We start from the raw sequence: 14,227 nt of genomic DNA on the forward strand, positions 1-14,227 counted from the left end.
TTTTCAGGGGTTCTTCCCTTTTTTTTATTACTACGCACAAACCCACCCAGGTGTAGGGTAGAAGTCACTCTTATATATTATATTTCTGATCCTGACAAAATGCCACGAATCCCTCCTGGACCAAGAGGCGTGAAACATGGCGACTTTCTGACAGCATTTCACGTGTGGAAACTGTCACGGCCCATTACACATCAGTGACAGCTTTTTTACACTTTTGTTATTAACCCTGCCAAGGAGATCATATATTAAAAACTTGTTTGGATACTCCTTAGGTAGTTTTATTCACAGTTCTCTCCACGTACACTCTAACGTATATTCACAGACCCTCACTCACCCATTCGGATTAAAGAGAAAATCTCAGCCAAAGAGCCCTCTAACAGGACACATGGGGCATTGCAGCACTGGCCCCACGAGCAGCTAAACCCTATGACGAAGCATGACACCCATCTGGGTGTTTGAGGGCTCAATCTTCCATTTAGGAAGACCCTCCACTTAACTTAAGAACATCCACCTACACTTTACATTGTGTCTTTCAACAGAAACAGATACACTCATTTTTGTATTTATACATTGCTTTATGGGTGCATGGGTTCTGAACCTTTATCTTGCTCGTAGTCCCCCTCTCTTCTTTTGAGTGACTGTCCCATGTTTATAGTCATATAATGACCAGGCGTTTCTATAGGGGGTGCCTCTTCTAGCTCTCAAATAGGTATTCTCACATCCCCCCTGAACAGATCTTGTACAGATTTAAAGAATTTCATTTTTGCCAACAATAATCAACAATGAAGGTAAATCTTTTCGTCCCAAACCAGGAAATAATTTCTTTCCCCACAGTTCTCGTTTGGTATCAACATCCAAGGCTGGTGCAGCACTCTATGATGTCAACCTCACTCCTTGCAGCAGTTCACCCTCCTTTACAATTTTCATGAACACTCTCTTCTCAGCACGTAGCATGCAAAACAAAGTACAGAGAAATTCAACAAAACAACTTTATTTGATCCACTACACAAATAAATAGTATTCAATCGCAAAAGAATTAGTTAGAAGCAACACTTTCCGACCTAGTCAGATACACACCCGAGGGAAACCTCGACCAGAGGGAATCACCTGGATTGATACAGCTCCTCCATGTGCACTAGGATATATTATACCAACCACACCTTACTCTCAAACAAAGATAAATGTCTCAATCACAATTGGCCCATCAACAACATCTCACGACTAGCACCATAAAACTTAGCAGACAGTTACAATATAGTGTCTTCCACACTTTCAATATCATCCCGGGTTCTTCGGCTACGTCGAGCCTGATAACAACTTCAAATTCTTAGCAATAAGCGCTACACTCACACAACAACTGGAAACATGAACCCATCACGCCACACAATCTCCACATAAGACCGCAGGCTAGACATAAGAAATAGCAAAGTGCTTAATACTCACTTCTCCACGGTCACAAGTGTCTCCCAGACTGCGAAAACTCCACAACTTCTCTGACGCAAGACATGGGCTTTAGGGACTCAGACTTTGTTTGGCCAATTTAGTATTGGGATAGTCTAACTCTCTCTACCTCAGTAACCTGCTGTCCTCCGCTATCACCTTGATGGCGTGTTGGCACACGGTTATAATTTCCACGCAACAGACCTTTGTGATTGACTGAGGAAAAAGAATCGACATTCAACAAAACAATTCAAATTTGTGTAACTCATTTGGAGACACAATAAGGACCAGGAATTAGCAGCTACAGTCAAAAGGGTTTATTACACATTAATAATCAATTTAAATTACTGCAAATTAAGCATTGTTCAGATACAGAATTCAAAAGTAAGTGTTAGTCATTAAAGTAAATCCAGTTTATTAGCATCAATATGTGACAAGCGCAGCCACATAAGTACAAATGGCAAAAGTCCTAAGGGGCATATCAGCAAGCATGCGATAAAAAATTATCGCCGCTTTTGCGTCCGTTTTCAGACGAAAAGCGGCGATAATTTTATCGCCTTATCAGCAAGGTCACGCTATCGCGTGAAACCTTGCCTTATCACCATTTCCCAGCCCATCTTTGCATCTCTAATGAGATGCAAAGTGGGCGTTCCTGCCCAGGATAACGGGAGAAATGTCGCTAAGCGACATTTCTCCTATTATCAAGCCTCACGCAAAGCAGCATAGCGTCAAGAAAAGTAGCGATAACCTCTGTTATCGCTACTTTCCTTACGCCTGCTTTGAAACTGACTTAGCCATGATATCCTATGGAAGGTGGATATCATGGCTAAGTATGTGAGGCCCTATCAGCAAGCTATCGCCAAACTTCGTGGGATTATCGTTGGGTTTCCAGCGATAATCTCACGTTTGGCAGCTAGCGCTAGGATTTTTATCGCTTTTGAGATAAGCATTTCTAATAGCACGCTATCTCAGCGATAAAAATCCACGCTAGCCGGCGATAATTATCCTGGCGCTAAGTGCGCTTAGCCATAATTATCGCCGGTTGTTGCTGATATGCCCCTAAGTAATTTAAACAGGGCTTTACGTTTACATTGAGGTTGATTTAGAATGGGGAAATCTCAAGGGTATTTAAAGAATAGAATTGTGAAATAGGAAGGTGGCAGTAAAACAAGGAATTTAGTAAAAAACCAATAAGAGAGGACAAGTGTTTAGCATATAGCTTTATACTCTCAAGAATGGGGCAAGCAGAGAGAGCTGTATCTCTATAAGTCTAAAGGCATCTGCGATAAATTCTAACAGTGCATACATTACTTAAAACATACAGATACATTCTCATAGTGTGATCGTCACACCACCCATCCAGGAACCAATAGGCTTGCACTTAAAATGCACATTGGCAACTTCGTCAAACTTTCCCATCTCATGAAATCTGGACAATCACATGACCTTTAATGGAACACCATTACTGATATGTGATGAATAGACACCTTTTCTTCAGTTCATTAGCTCATCATGTCTCTGCCAAGATATACTTACCCAGGCCTCGCTTTCTAATATATTTTACTTCTTTCTATAGCGAAGGAAGCCCTGATACTGCATCTGCTTTGATGCGCGGTTGTGTGTCCTCCACTTCAGCCTGTCTGCTCCCTCTCAGAGAGGGAAGGTCCTGACCTCCTCATGCTGTCCTGGCTCCCTTGAGCTCACGAGCAAAACAAAGCCGCAGTGGCGACTCCTCAGCAATGGCGGAGGAGTATTGCCCCACTGGCTCAGAGCCAGCAGCTACAATAGTAAAATGTTATTTTACTATTGTTTTATTTTTCAGGTGACGGTTGAGCCAACGTGTGTGGGGGGGGGGCCGGGACTGGCAGAGGGGGCGAAATGATGTGCACTGCTAACTGTGCATGTCTGTTTGACTGGCCATCTTAGGCTGGCCAAACAGACATGCTCAGATAATGTTTCTCCAGGCCAGCTGTATTGCACAGCCGGGTTGGAGAAACAGCACGGACTTCCTTTGCCCGAGTGAGCATTAAACAAGCCCACTCAGGCCAATACCCGTGCTACTCTCATGCTACATTAGAGCAGCCGGGAGATTGCACTGGGAGTCTCTGATGCTGTCCCAGGGGCTGCTGAGACTAGGAAGCAGAGGAGCACCGAGGCACGAGGCTGCAGAAGCAAAATCAGGAATGTTTTATTTTCTTTATTATTAATCCCCCCGCACTACTTCCCCTCGCGCCCCACCCACCCCTCCACTCTTTATATGGGTTGGCTTCCACTACAAAGCCACCATTGTAGGCCCCCTTCATTTACCCAACAACACAGGGTCTTGCACACACATAGAAAAAGGACTAGCGATACCTGGGTGTCCCTTGCACTCCACATACAAACAACACAGAGAGAAGTCAAAGTAGGTAGAAATCCCTCCTCGACCTCTCTGGCTCCACCACCACACCATTGAAATAAAAAGAGGACCACTTGAACTCAAGCCATAGAAACACCATATAAATAAAAAAAAGGACCACCTGAACACAAGCGCCTCTCTCACTACCAGATTGGTGGTCGTCTTTGAATCGACTGGCTCAAGTTCATCTCAACTCCAATACGCTGCTCTTAGCATCTCTTTCCTACACTAAATACACTAATATTCATTAAAGAGCTCGCCCCTTATTACCCCTAAGAACTGCCCCCACAGCAGAGCCAATTGAAGCTTGCAGACCTCCACCCCTAATATATATTGAGCCTACTAAAGAGAAGCTAGGAAATTCGTCTGCCCTGTCTCTTATAATATCTCCGAGTTCCTCCTAAAAGGGCTTATGATGCAGGCCTCCACCTCTGCACTAGCCTCCCCTTTAAAAGCTCATGGACTAAACTCCTTCTCTATCACTCTCACCCCTAACCTCTCCTCCACAGCGTCAAAAATCTCAAACACAAATTGATCAAATAACACCCCAAGCTGCTCATCGCTGATATCTATTACAATGTATCCAAAAGCCTATAGACAACAGATCTCATCTTTTACACTACACGCCCTGCAAAATTGAACACATTCCTAACTATATATCTTCACATCACCAAATCCACCAACATCCAAAAAGGATGCAAACTGTCAATCTCAATCTTGCCTAGGTTCAAAGGCAATGCTGCTACTACCATCTTCAGAAACTGATCGATCCCGAAGCAAACCAATGATGCTAACCTACGCTTATTTGAATCTGTGTTCCCTACACTAAAAAGTGCCATATCACTGACACAAACCTCACTCACCCCACAGGACACTACACAAAATGAAACAAGCATGAGTTACACCACAAACTCTGCTCTCTCCCTCACAACTAACCTTGCCCTTATCCCAGCAAATACCGAATCTAGCAGACCTGGCTACCCACTACCTCTTGTTTGCATAATGTGGTCTACTCACTCACCAACACTCTCACAACCCCAGCCCAGGCCAGCAATTCAGCCCAGAATACCAACACCAATCCCATCTCCCAATTACCATATCCCCGTCCACACAAACCTCAACCCATCCCCTGTCCCACAGACCACTTTAGACATTGACAGAGTCACTCACGCTCCCATCTCCTACTACCTACCATCCATGTTCACCAATACACTGATGTCCTCATTGCAAAGGGACCAACACAACTCACCCACCAGACCCGTCATCAAAAATAAAGAACCCAGTGACTTCTCTAATCACACGCCCACCGACGACTGGAATCTCACTCCCACCAACAAACACTCTCAGACTTGGGATCACCATACCCCATACAATCTGAAGTGAAACACGCATACTCTCCCCTCATTAAATCACATGTCCATTTCCAAACTAAAAAAGCAACTAATTTGCCTAGAAAACCAACTAGAGATAGTAATACAGGGTCTCAACAATATCATCAGGAACCTAAACATGTTTCCGCACCACCCCCCTACAGGCACCAACACACTACCCCTAGGAAGAGCCAAGTCGCAATCAGTCAGCTGGACCACAACGCCTCTCAACTACAAAGCTCAGAGGCCAAAAAGAATGAGCGCCACAATATCTTGGCGCAGGGTGGTGGAGCTAGCCAAATCTTACAACCTGGAACTTGCCAAAATCAACCCCTCATCTAAGATCCAGGTTATCAAAGGCTAGGAAGAAATCACACACCAACTGGCACAAGTAGACCACCAGCACAATTTATCAATATCCCACTGACCTCCGCCCCTCAAGATCCTAAGAAAGGCAGACAAATCAAATGCATGTTCATAAACTACAGGTCTGCATCCAAGCATGCAACAGAACTAGCAGTAGTCATCCTGAACCACAACATTGACATTGCATTCATCACAGAAACATGGCTAAATTAATCCTCACAGCCGATCATGGACACACTTGTCCCCGGAATTTTCAATCATCAAAAAGACAGGAAGGACTGCCACGGTGGAGGCATGACCATTATTCACAAGAAAAACATCAAAGTACAGGTAACAGACACCTTCAAATACAACTCATTTGACTATCTCAGCACCACCAAATGGATGAAAGACAACAAAAATATGATCTGTCACCTACTCTGACACATACCACGTAACACACTCTCCTTTGTTGAACACCTGGAAGACCTGATAACATACCTCTCACTCTCATGTGCCAATAACATCATCCTAGGGGACCTCAACCTTCATTGAAACAAGGAAAGCAATACTCTAATCTAATCCTTAAGGGACCTCTTACTCATTAAGGCCCTCTCCCAGCACTGCAAAGGTCAAACCCACAACAAAGGCTGAACCCTGTATGCTATCAAAGCTCAGGAATGAACACTAACTATTGACAACATCCTCCCCGTCGACTGGTCAGATCATCATATCATTCTGTTCTACAACAACAAAGTGTTTCACCTCCCAACTTACATGCAAAAAGCACTCTTATGGGCTAGAAACATAAGACAAATTCCCTTAGCAGACCTCGATGGAAAAATGAGATCACTTCTTCCCCCTCCATCAGATAACCTCTCAACAAACCAAACTCACCAGCCACTACGACTCAAAAATGTCCTCCATACTGGACCAATTAGCCCCTATGAAACTGGACAAGGTGAGAAACACACGTTCGAGAGTTCAATAAAGACATAAACACTGAAAGAAGGCAGTTTAGAGTGGCAGAAAGACTGGTGAGCAAATCCACCCACAGCCCACCTTAATCAACTCAGAAGAGAAGGCAGAAACTACAAAAAGCACACCACAAAAGAAAAAGTCACCTTCTTCCACAACGCTCTAAATAAGGCTAAAAACCACCCCAAACAGCTTCTCAATATGATCAACCAACAAACCTCCAAACCACCCTTAAAAACAATAAATCTGGCTTTAGAAAAGGATGCACCACAGAAACAGCTATTCTGAATATAGTAGATGACCTTCACAAAACCATGGATATAGACTGAGGCTGCCTGCTCATACTCCTAGACCTATCGGAAGCCTTGGACATGGTCAACCACAAGCTTCTCCTGGATTCCCTCCAAAAAAGGATTGGCACGCTGGTCCTACACTGGTTCACATCTTTTCTTCTGAACTGCTCTAAACAAATAAAAATAAGGAATCTAACTTCTGACACAACAGCAATTATCAGGGGTGTCCCCAAAAGCTCTGTCCTCTTGCCTAAACTGTTCAATATCTACAATGAGACCCTCCCCGTATTTCTCAACCAAGCAAACATCCCCTTCTATCTATACCCAGATGACACCCAGCTCTACATAGTAGTCTCCTCACTAGAGGACGTACACCGGCAATATGCCACCCTCAAATAAGTACAACAATGGCTATCCCACAACCACCTAAAACTCAACCAAGATAAGACAGAAATTCTTGTCATATCAAAGACAGAGCTGTCCCCCAAGATGCAAGAATGGATAAACTCTATAGACGCTCTTAACTGCAATTGAATCCTAGCTGATTCCATCAAATCTCTAGGAATCACACTGTACCACAAACTGATAACAAAAGATCATATAAAGAACAGTACGAAGATAGTCTTTCTACAACCTGAACCTTCTGAACAAAATTAAACCCTACCTGCTGCCAAATGATCTTAAAACCACCAAGCAAGCACTGGTGCTGTCCAGACTAGACAACGGAAACACCACCCTCACAGGTATGGAGAAAGCCCATCTGTCACCCCTGAGATCCACTCAATGCAGCAGCCAGAATGGTCACAGGAATCAAAAAATATGACCACATCTCCCCTACTCTGAAAGAACTGAATGGGCTCCCAATTACAACTTGGGCTTCAGAACTGCTTGTCTAACTCACAAAGCCCTTCACAATGGAAAACCAGCCTACATCGCCCCTAAACTCAAAAGGACAGGCCAGACAAGAAAACTAAGAGGCTAAAATACCCTACTTCTCATTCTGCCTAAAACCCACAAACAAAAAACCCTGACACCCCTTTTCGAGCAATGCTCTAAAATATGGAACTCCATTGAGGTACATATCAGGACGAAGCCCTCCTTCTTGAGCTTCAAGCGGCAGCTGAAGGATCACCTCCTCAACCACCATCTCAACTAGCAGGACATCCACCACCCACAAGACCTATTCCCCTCCACTGTTAATTTTCTTCCTAACTCGTGCTTAAGCTATATGTTTCGATTTAAGTCTGCTGTACTGATTATATGAGTGATCTGTTATGAACATGTTTTGATGTAAAGTGCTCTGATACCCTTGGGTCTTGCCAGCGCTAATCAAAAACATTTGAATAAAGAGAACATGCAAGGCAACCAAATGCATTTCAAATTCAGGCCTAGTTAAATTAGCCTGGTTAAACACTAAAATGTCCACTTCGTTTACATGATTATATCTGCACGTATAACTTCAAAATAAATGCAACAATGTGAAGACTACTTATGTTCATGCTTACACTGAGTAAAGCACTTCCAAATATATGCCACATAACTTGAGACATAAGCGTAAATATGTATGAGAACTACATTTCTTCATCATGGTTAAGCTAAAAATGTGCACACCTTTATGAATTTATAGGTTCTACAGTGAATGAAGTTCAGTAATAGTTTGAAATACTTCACTTGTTATTAATAAAGTTAGGCACATCGAATATATGGTGGTAAGTGCTTGCAACTCTTGCACTTCTGTGACTGTGAGGGGGAGCTAAAATTATGCTGCTCCAGGAGCCACAAGTTCTTAGGGGAGAGGTTCTGGCCTTACGGCCAGTGCTGCAGACTCTGAAGCCTTGGCGTCGGCTCAGCTTCCTGTGATTCTGGGCAAATCACATAATCTCCCCGTGCCTACCAAAAATGAATGTGTCCTTGTGTAATGTAACTGGTGCTCATGTAAAGCATTCCAATATATTTGGGTCGAGTTCGTGTTGTATGAATCTGCCAAAAAAAAAGTGTGCCATCGCTAGGAGACAGCAGAAATGTGCCATCTCTTTGGTGCATTTCTGCTTTCTCCCTTTCATGCAAAGCAGCGCAGGAAGTTGTCTTGTTGCGTTGCATGAAAGAATACTAAATCTGCCCCTTAGGATAGATCTTACCAAGAGGGACTTGCTTTTAAGTACAGAATAATACTATTCTCAAAGAAAAAGAAAAAACAAACATTTGCAATGCAATAGGTCTCGCATTTACGTGAGTTTGAGCTATTGACATTGCAAATAACAATGCCTTTTATTTTTGTTTTTAAAACATGAAACATAAATAAAAGGCATTGTCAAATGCTTTTAAAAAAAATGTCCCTCTTTCAAAATGTTGCATCTACCCTAGGTGCGTTTCTAAAAAAACTCTTTAAACCAGTTCAGATCTATTGCACGGAGAACCAACCCGATCATTAAAGTGCTTCTACCCTGCTTGTGGTGCTGAACAGAATGCTGACTTGAGCTGTGGACCCAGAACACTCTAGTTCCAATCTGGGCTTTCCCACATAAAGGAAATTATCCTGCGCAAAACCTCCTGTGTTCTTTCTCCCCCATTCAAAAGGCAATCAAAGTGTGTTACCAAACACCACATGAGGGGGCAGTGGAGGAGGAGGGGATGTTGGGTGCTGGCAGTTGCATGGCAACAGACCAGTGAAGGAGGAGGGCTGGCTTAAAGTCCATACGAGTAACTATATTTTATATGAGTAACTGTATTAAAATAGAAGGTCTTCGCTGATGCCAGGCCTAAAAGAGAGGTCTAGTGAGAGGGTACGGACGAGGACGATATGAAGCTGGAAGTGAACATAGACAGGACGGGTCAGAAAAGTAAAGGAGAACAGGGATGAGTGAAGTAAATTTGGCTGGGGCAGAGAGGGACTTACAGGCGGAAAACAGAGAGCGGAGGGAGGAGAGGGGGACATTTGAAGGCAGGGAAACAAGATAGCGAACATAAAGAAAACACACAGACAGCACTCACCCGCGATCAGCCGCTCCAAGTCGGGCAGTTTCTTAAAAATCTTCCTGAAGTCCTCGTTCCATTGCTTGTAGGTTGGGCTGAGCATCTGCCAATGAGAATTGACATCCTCAGAGAACTGCCGTTTGAAGAAGGACCCGTGGCGGGCTCCACCCCTCTCAAAGACCCTTGCGGGGCCCTTCGCTAAACTCCTCTCCGCTGGTTTATCCGCACTCTTCTCTGAACCCCTTGCTGGTCCCTTCTCTGAACCCCTCGCTGGGCCCTTCTCCATACTCGGAATCCTCTACAAACTTTTCTCTGGGCCCTTCTCCGCACCTTTCTCTGAACCCCCTCCCTGCAGCCTTCTCCAAACTCCTCTCCGGGTTTGTTTCTGCACTCCTCTCCGGGACCTTCTCCTGGCGGCTCTCAGCAGCCATCTGTGGGTCTGACCCCCTCTCTGAGCCTTTCTCGTTGTCGTCCATGTGCAGGATGGAGCGGCGAGGGCAGCCTGTCCCTAACTCAGCTGTACCCTGAGACGAAAGGGAGGACCCTTCCCCCTCGGGACAGTAAGCACAAACGCAGTGCCACGGGCACTAGGAAAACAAGAACCAAATAAACGGGGTCTACACGCTGTGTAAAGGATACACACTGGCACACAAAAACGTGCCTTTGCACCGGTATTATGGAAGCAAGTCTCGGCATCAGCTCGAGTCGGCTCGACATCCTGTGTCCTTGTCTAACATGACTGGTGCTCATGTAAAGCACTCAGAAACCTTCGGGTCGAGTTTGCGCTATATAAATCTGAAGAAAATGTTTTTTTATAAAAAGTTAACGTGACCTTGTGTAATGAAACTTGTGCTCATCTAAAGCGCTCCAATACCTTCCAGTCTAGTTCCCGCTATATAAAACTGCACAAAGAAATGTTAAAACTTAAAACCACGGACAAAGGAACCAGGCAAAAAACACAATGGCACGAATGGTAAAAAAAAAAATGCTTCCACAATAATGAAAAGACTATGTGTACTGCCGCAAGTAAATGATCCAGTCCGGGTGGGCGGGGCCAAAAGGAGACAGGGCAGTAACAAAGAGGGACTAAAAAGCCTCACTGACAATGGAAAGCCAGGGTTTAGCATGCACGATGAAGCAAGGCAATTGAAACAAAGTGGCGGAGCCTAGACTCCACTTCTGAAATTGGCTTGATTACAAGAAGCCTCGCAGAGCGAGCAACGCATGCGCGCTGCAATGCTGGCGAGACCTAAAAAGGCAGTGCTAGAATAGATCGCCATCTAGTGGTGATGCCACGTTTAGCAGCCTCTTTATTATTAAACAAATAAGCTTTCTTTGAATTGTAAAGAATATTTTTTTGAAGCAGGTGCCGATGCCTTCATAAAGCGTGGGGCTACGGGTATGATACTCCTGTTTTGATTGCTCTGGACCACACTAAAAATAAAATAGACTCTTGGCGTTTTTTTCAATAACAATAACTTGTATTTTTGTGAAGCACATTCTGCTACTGATCTTTGCATTTTGTTGCAAACAACAAAGAGAACGCCTAACCAAACAAATAGTTCTCGTTATGTCGACCATTAGGAGGCGAAACGATAATTTGGTTGTGCTGTTATTTAAATTAGTGACTTACAGGGTCCTCAAATGTCTCTATAAAGGGAACATTAATATACGAGGCAGAGTTGCCCCTGCGCAGATTCGAAAATGTGATATGTCATATGTGGTTAACAAGTGACTCTCTACAACAGATACCGTAACCCACTCAGTTATATATCCAAGACCTGGCCTGTAGGGTTGATTCAGGTTGGTGTTTAGAAAGCTTGTACGATTGAGTTGTGGTAATGACCACACCTGTCATTTACAGTGGTATTTAGGTGTTAGACGACAAGGTCTATGCGTAGCTCAAGATTAAAAGATGACTGGATTGTTTGTGAGCCCTAAGAAGTCCAATATGATGGCTCTCAACTTTTGAGAAGGGATGGATTTAAACAGATGCCTGTCTGATATTAATTGACTCAAGGATCTGTAACGCACTTCACAGACTTAATCATGCAGTGAATCAACTGTCTCTGTCTCTGCTCAGTTCTGTGCTAGCGCCGAAAGGCAAAACATATTTTTATGTCTCGCGCCTAGCGTTGCAGTACGCAGCACTGATCGCGCAGCAAGAGACCTCTTGTAGGGGGTTTAAAAACGGCCCTAGGAATCACACACGCTCGTGCGTGTGCTTTTCCTTTTGGGCCAGGCTATTGGCCTTTGCATGCGTCTTTTTATCCAAGACAGCACGCAATTGGCCAAAGGCAGGCGCATTGCTTCGCCCATGGCCTATTGGTGTCTATTACGTGCACCGCTGCCATGTGGTTTCAATTATCGTGCCCAGACACGGGCACGATAATTAAAACCACATGGCAGCGGTGTGGTGCGCACGTGCGCACCACTCGCGGCCTTACCTCCTGCTCGTTGACTCTGCCCCAAACCATGTCTTAAGGAAAAAAAGCAGTGAGCAAAAAATAAAAGCAGTGCTGTGATTTATTGGAAGGAATGCGGCTCCGTGGCCAAAACAAACAGCCGTTAAAGCTGTGTGTATATGATGTAAAAACATCTCCCCCCCTCGGAGACCCTCGCAGGGGCAGGTGCTCTGTCATTCCACCGACAGCACGTTATGCTGTCAGATTCACCGACAGCCGTCTCTTTACTCCGCTCTGAACTTAAACCAGGGGAGCCCCGGCCTCGAAACTCAGAAAAAGGCCCTTTTGGCAACACAGCACCAGGTTAATATGAGCATTTGTGAGCACTGGAAGCGATGCCTCCTGTCCGAAGAAATGCCCACTCCACCAGTGCGCAAAAGTTTGTCACGTACAGAGGTAAATAATAACATTTTATGCTAATATAACCACACTTGAAAGGTTACTCTAAGCTCACAGTGGTCCACGGTGCAAAATTCCAATAGACCAGTCAAAAATGGTTTCCACTGTGTACATTTGTGGTATGTGGATCTTTTGACAGTGCCTTATGTATGTCTAGTAATAAGTGGGAGCAGAGCTACTTAAATAAAACGTAGATAAATTGAAACCACAGGGCACCATCGGGCACCAATTACCAGTTCCAATATTTAACTGGAATTTCCCCCACAGCAGATCTGCAGCATCCCAAAGCCCCCGTGCTGATAGCTGGACAGAGTGCAAACTCATCTATAACTAGTCAGATGAAACAGCCACTAAGGGGCGCGAGCTATGAGGAGATGACCAGAGATGCCAAAGATCACACAGTGTCGTCAGGTGAGCAGCAGGATTAGGACCCAGGGCTATTTACATTAGTTGTTTTTAAGTTCCAGTACGGTGCTAAGCATGACTTTAGATTCTGTACTTTAGTCGAAACTGATTGCAAAAACGCTGAGCTTCACCAGGCGAACCATGGGGAGATACATAGAGCTGCCCAGGATCACACGGTGTCAAGTGAACATAGCAGGATTCAAACTCCGGATTATTGATTCCCAGTGTACGATCTAGCCATCGGACCAGCTGCGATGTGAAACTATATAAATCACAGAACCATGTTGTTCTAATCTGTAACTTGCACGTGTTGTAAGTGGGCCCCATCATGCTTTGTATAATGCGCCTAAAAATCTAAATCCAGTGAGGCGCACAGAGTCTGGCGCCAGCGCATCTCGTCATTTGCTCTGTGCCGCTTTAACTGAAGTCATTGAAGGCTTTAATTGAAAAATCCCTGCTTTTTAAACCGTGTGGTATCCCAACAATTACAGTTGGAGGGACGGACATCTTCTAGATATTCAGTCAGAGTGTATGTAGTGTGTACTAGAAAAGTGCCACAGACACCACTTCTTGGCGCTAGCACACACTCGAGAAAAGCTCAGTGAGAATGCGAATAGTCTGCTTTTTCTGACAGAATTGGAGCTGCGGGCGCTACCCTACCCTCTGTACCAGCCCCTGCTGCAGGGGCGCGGCCCCTCTGGGGATTCTTTGGGGAGGGCCCTCGGTGGTCTCCAGTCACAGTAGACAGGACTGCCACTGCTCCCTCAGACTCTGGCCCAGGCCTTTCCGAAGTTCAAGTGGTGAGGGCGGCAGGGACCAGACCGAGGGGCGTGAGATCGCCCAGGGCTGTCCCATGTACGAGGCAGGCCACGGAGGCTCGAGGCGCACCGGTTAATGAATGTCTGGAATCACGAGGGAGGCGAGGAGTAGCCGAGAGGCTTAGAGTACATTCACCCGATCTCCCATCGCTGCTATCCGTCATTTATTCCTTCCTTTCACCATCTTGCTGGCACCGTCTTTTGTTCCTCTCTTCCTTCGTCTTTCACTTCCTCCTTCTTCCCACCTGTACATCCCTTTACCCCCTTCCATAACTCTCCAATCCACTCCCTTCCAATGCCCTGACCATTCTTCCCCTCCTCTCTCCTTCTCTTCTCTTCTCTT

This window comes from Triturus cristatus, chromosome 1_2, assembly GCF_964204655.1.
Source record: "Triturus cristatus chromosome 1_2, aTriCri1.1, whole genome shotgun sequence".
In the NCBI taxonomy this organism is placed as follows: Eukaryota; Metazoa; Chordata; class Amphibia; order Caudata; family Salamandridae; genus Triturus; species Triturus cristatus.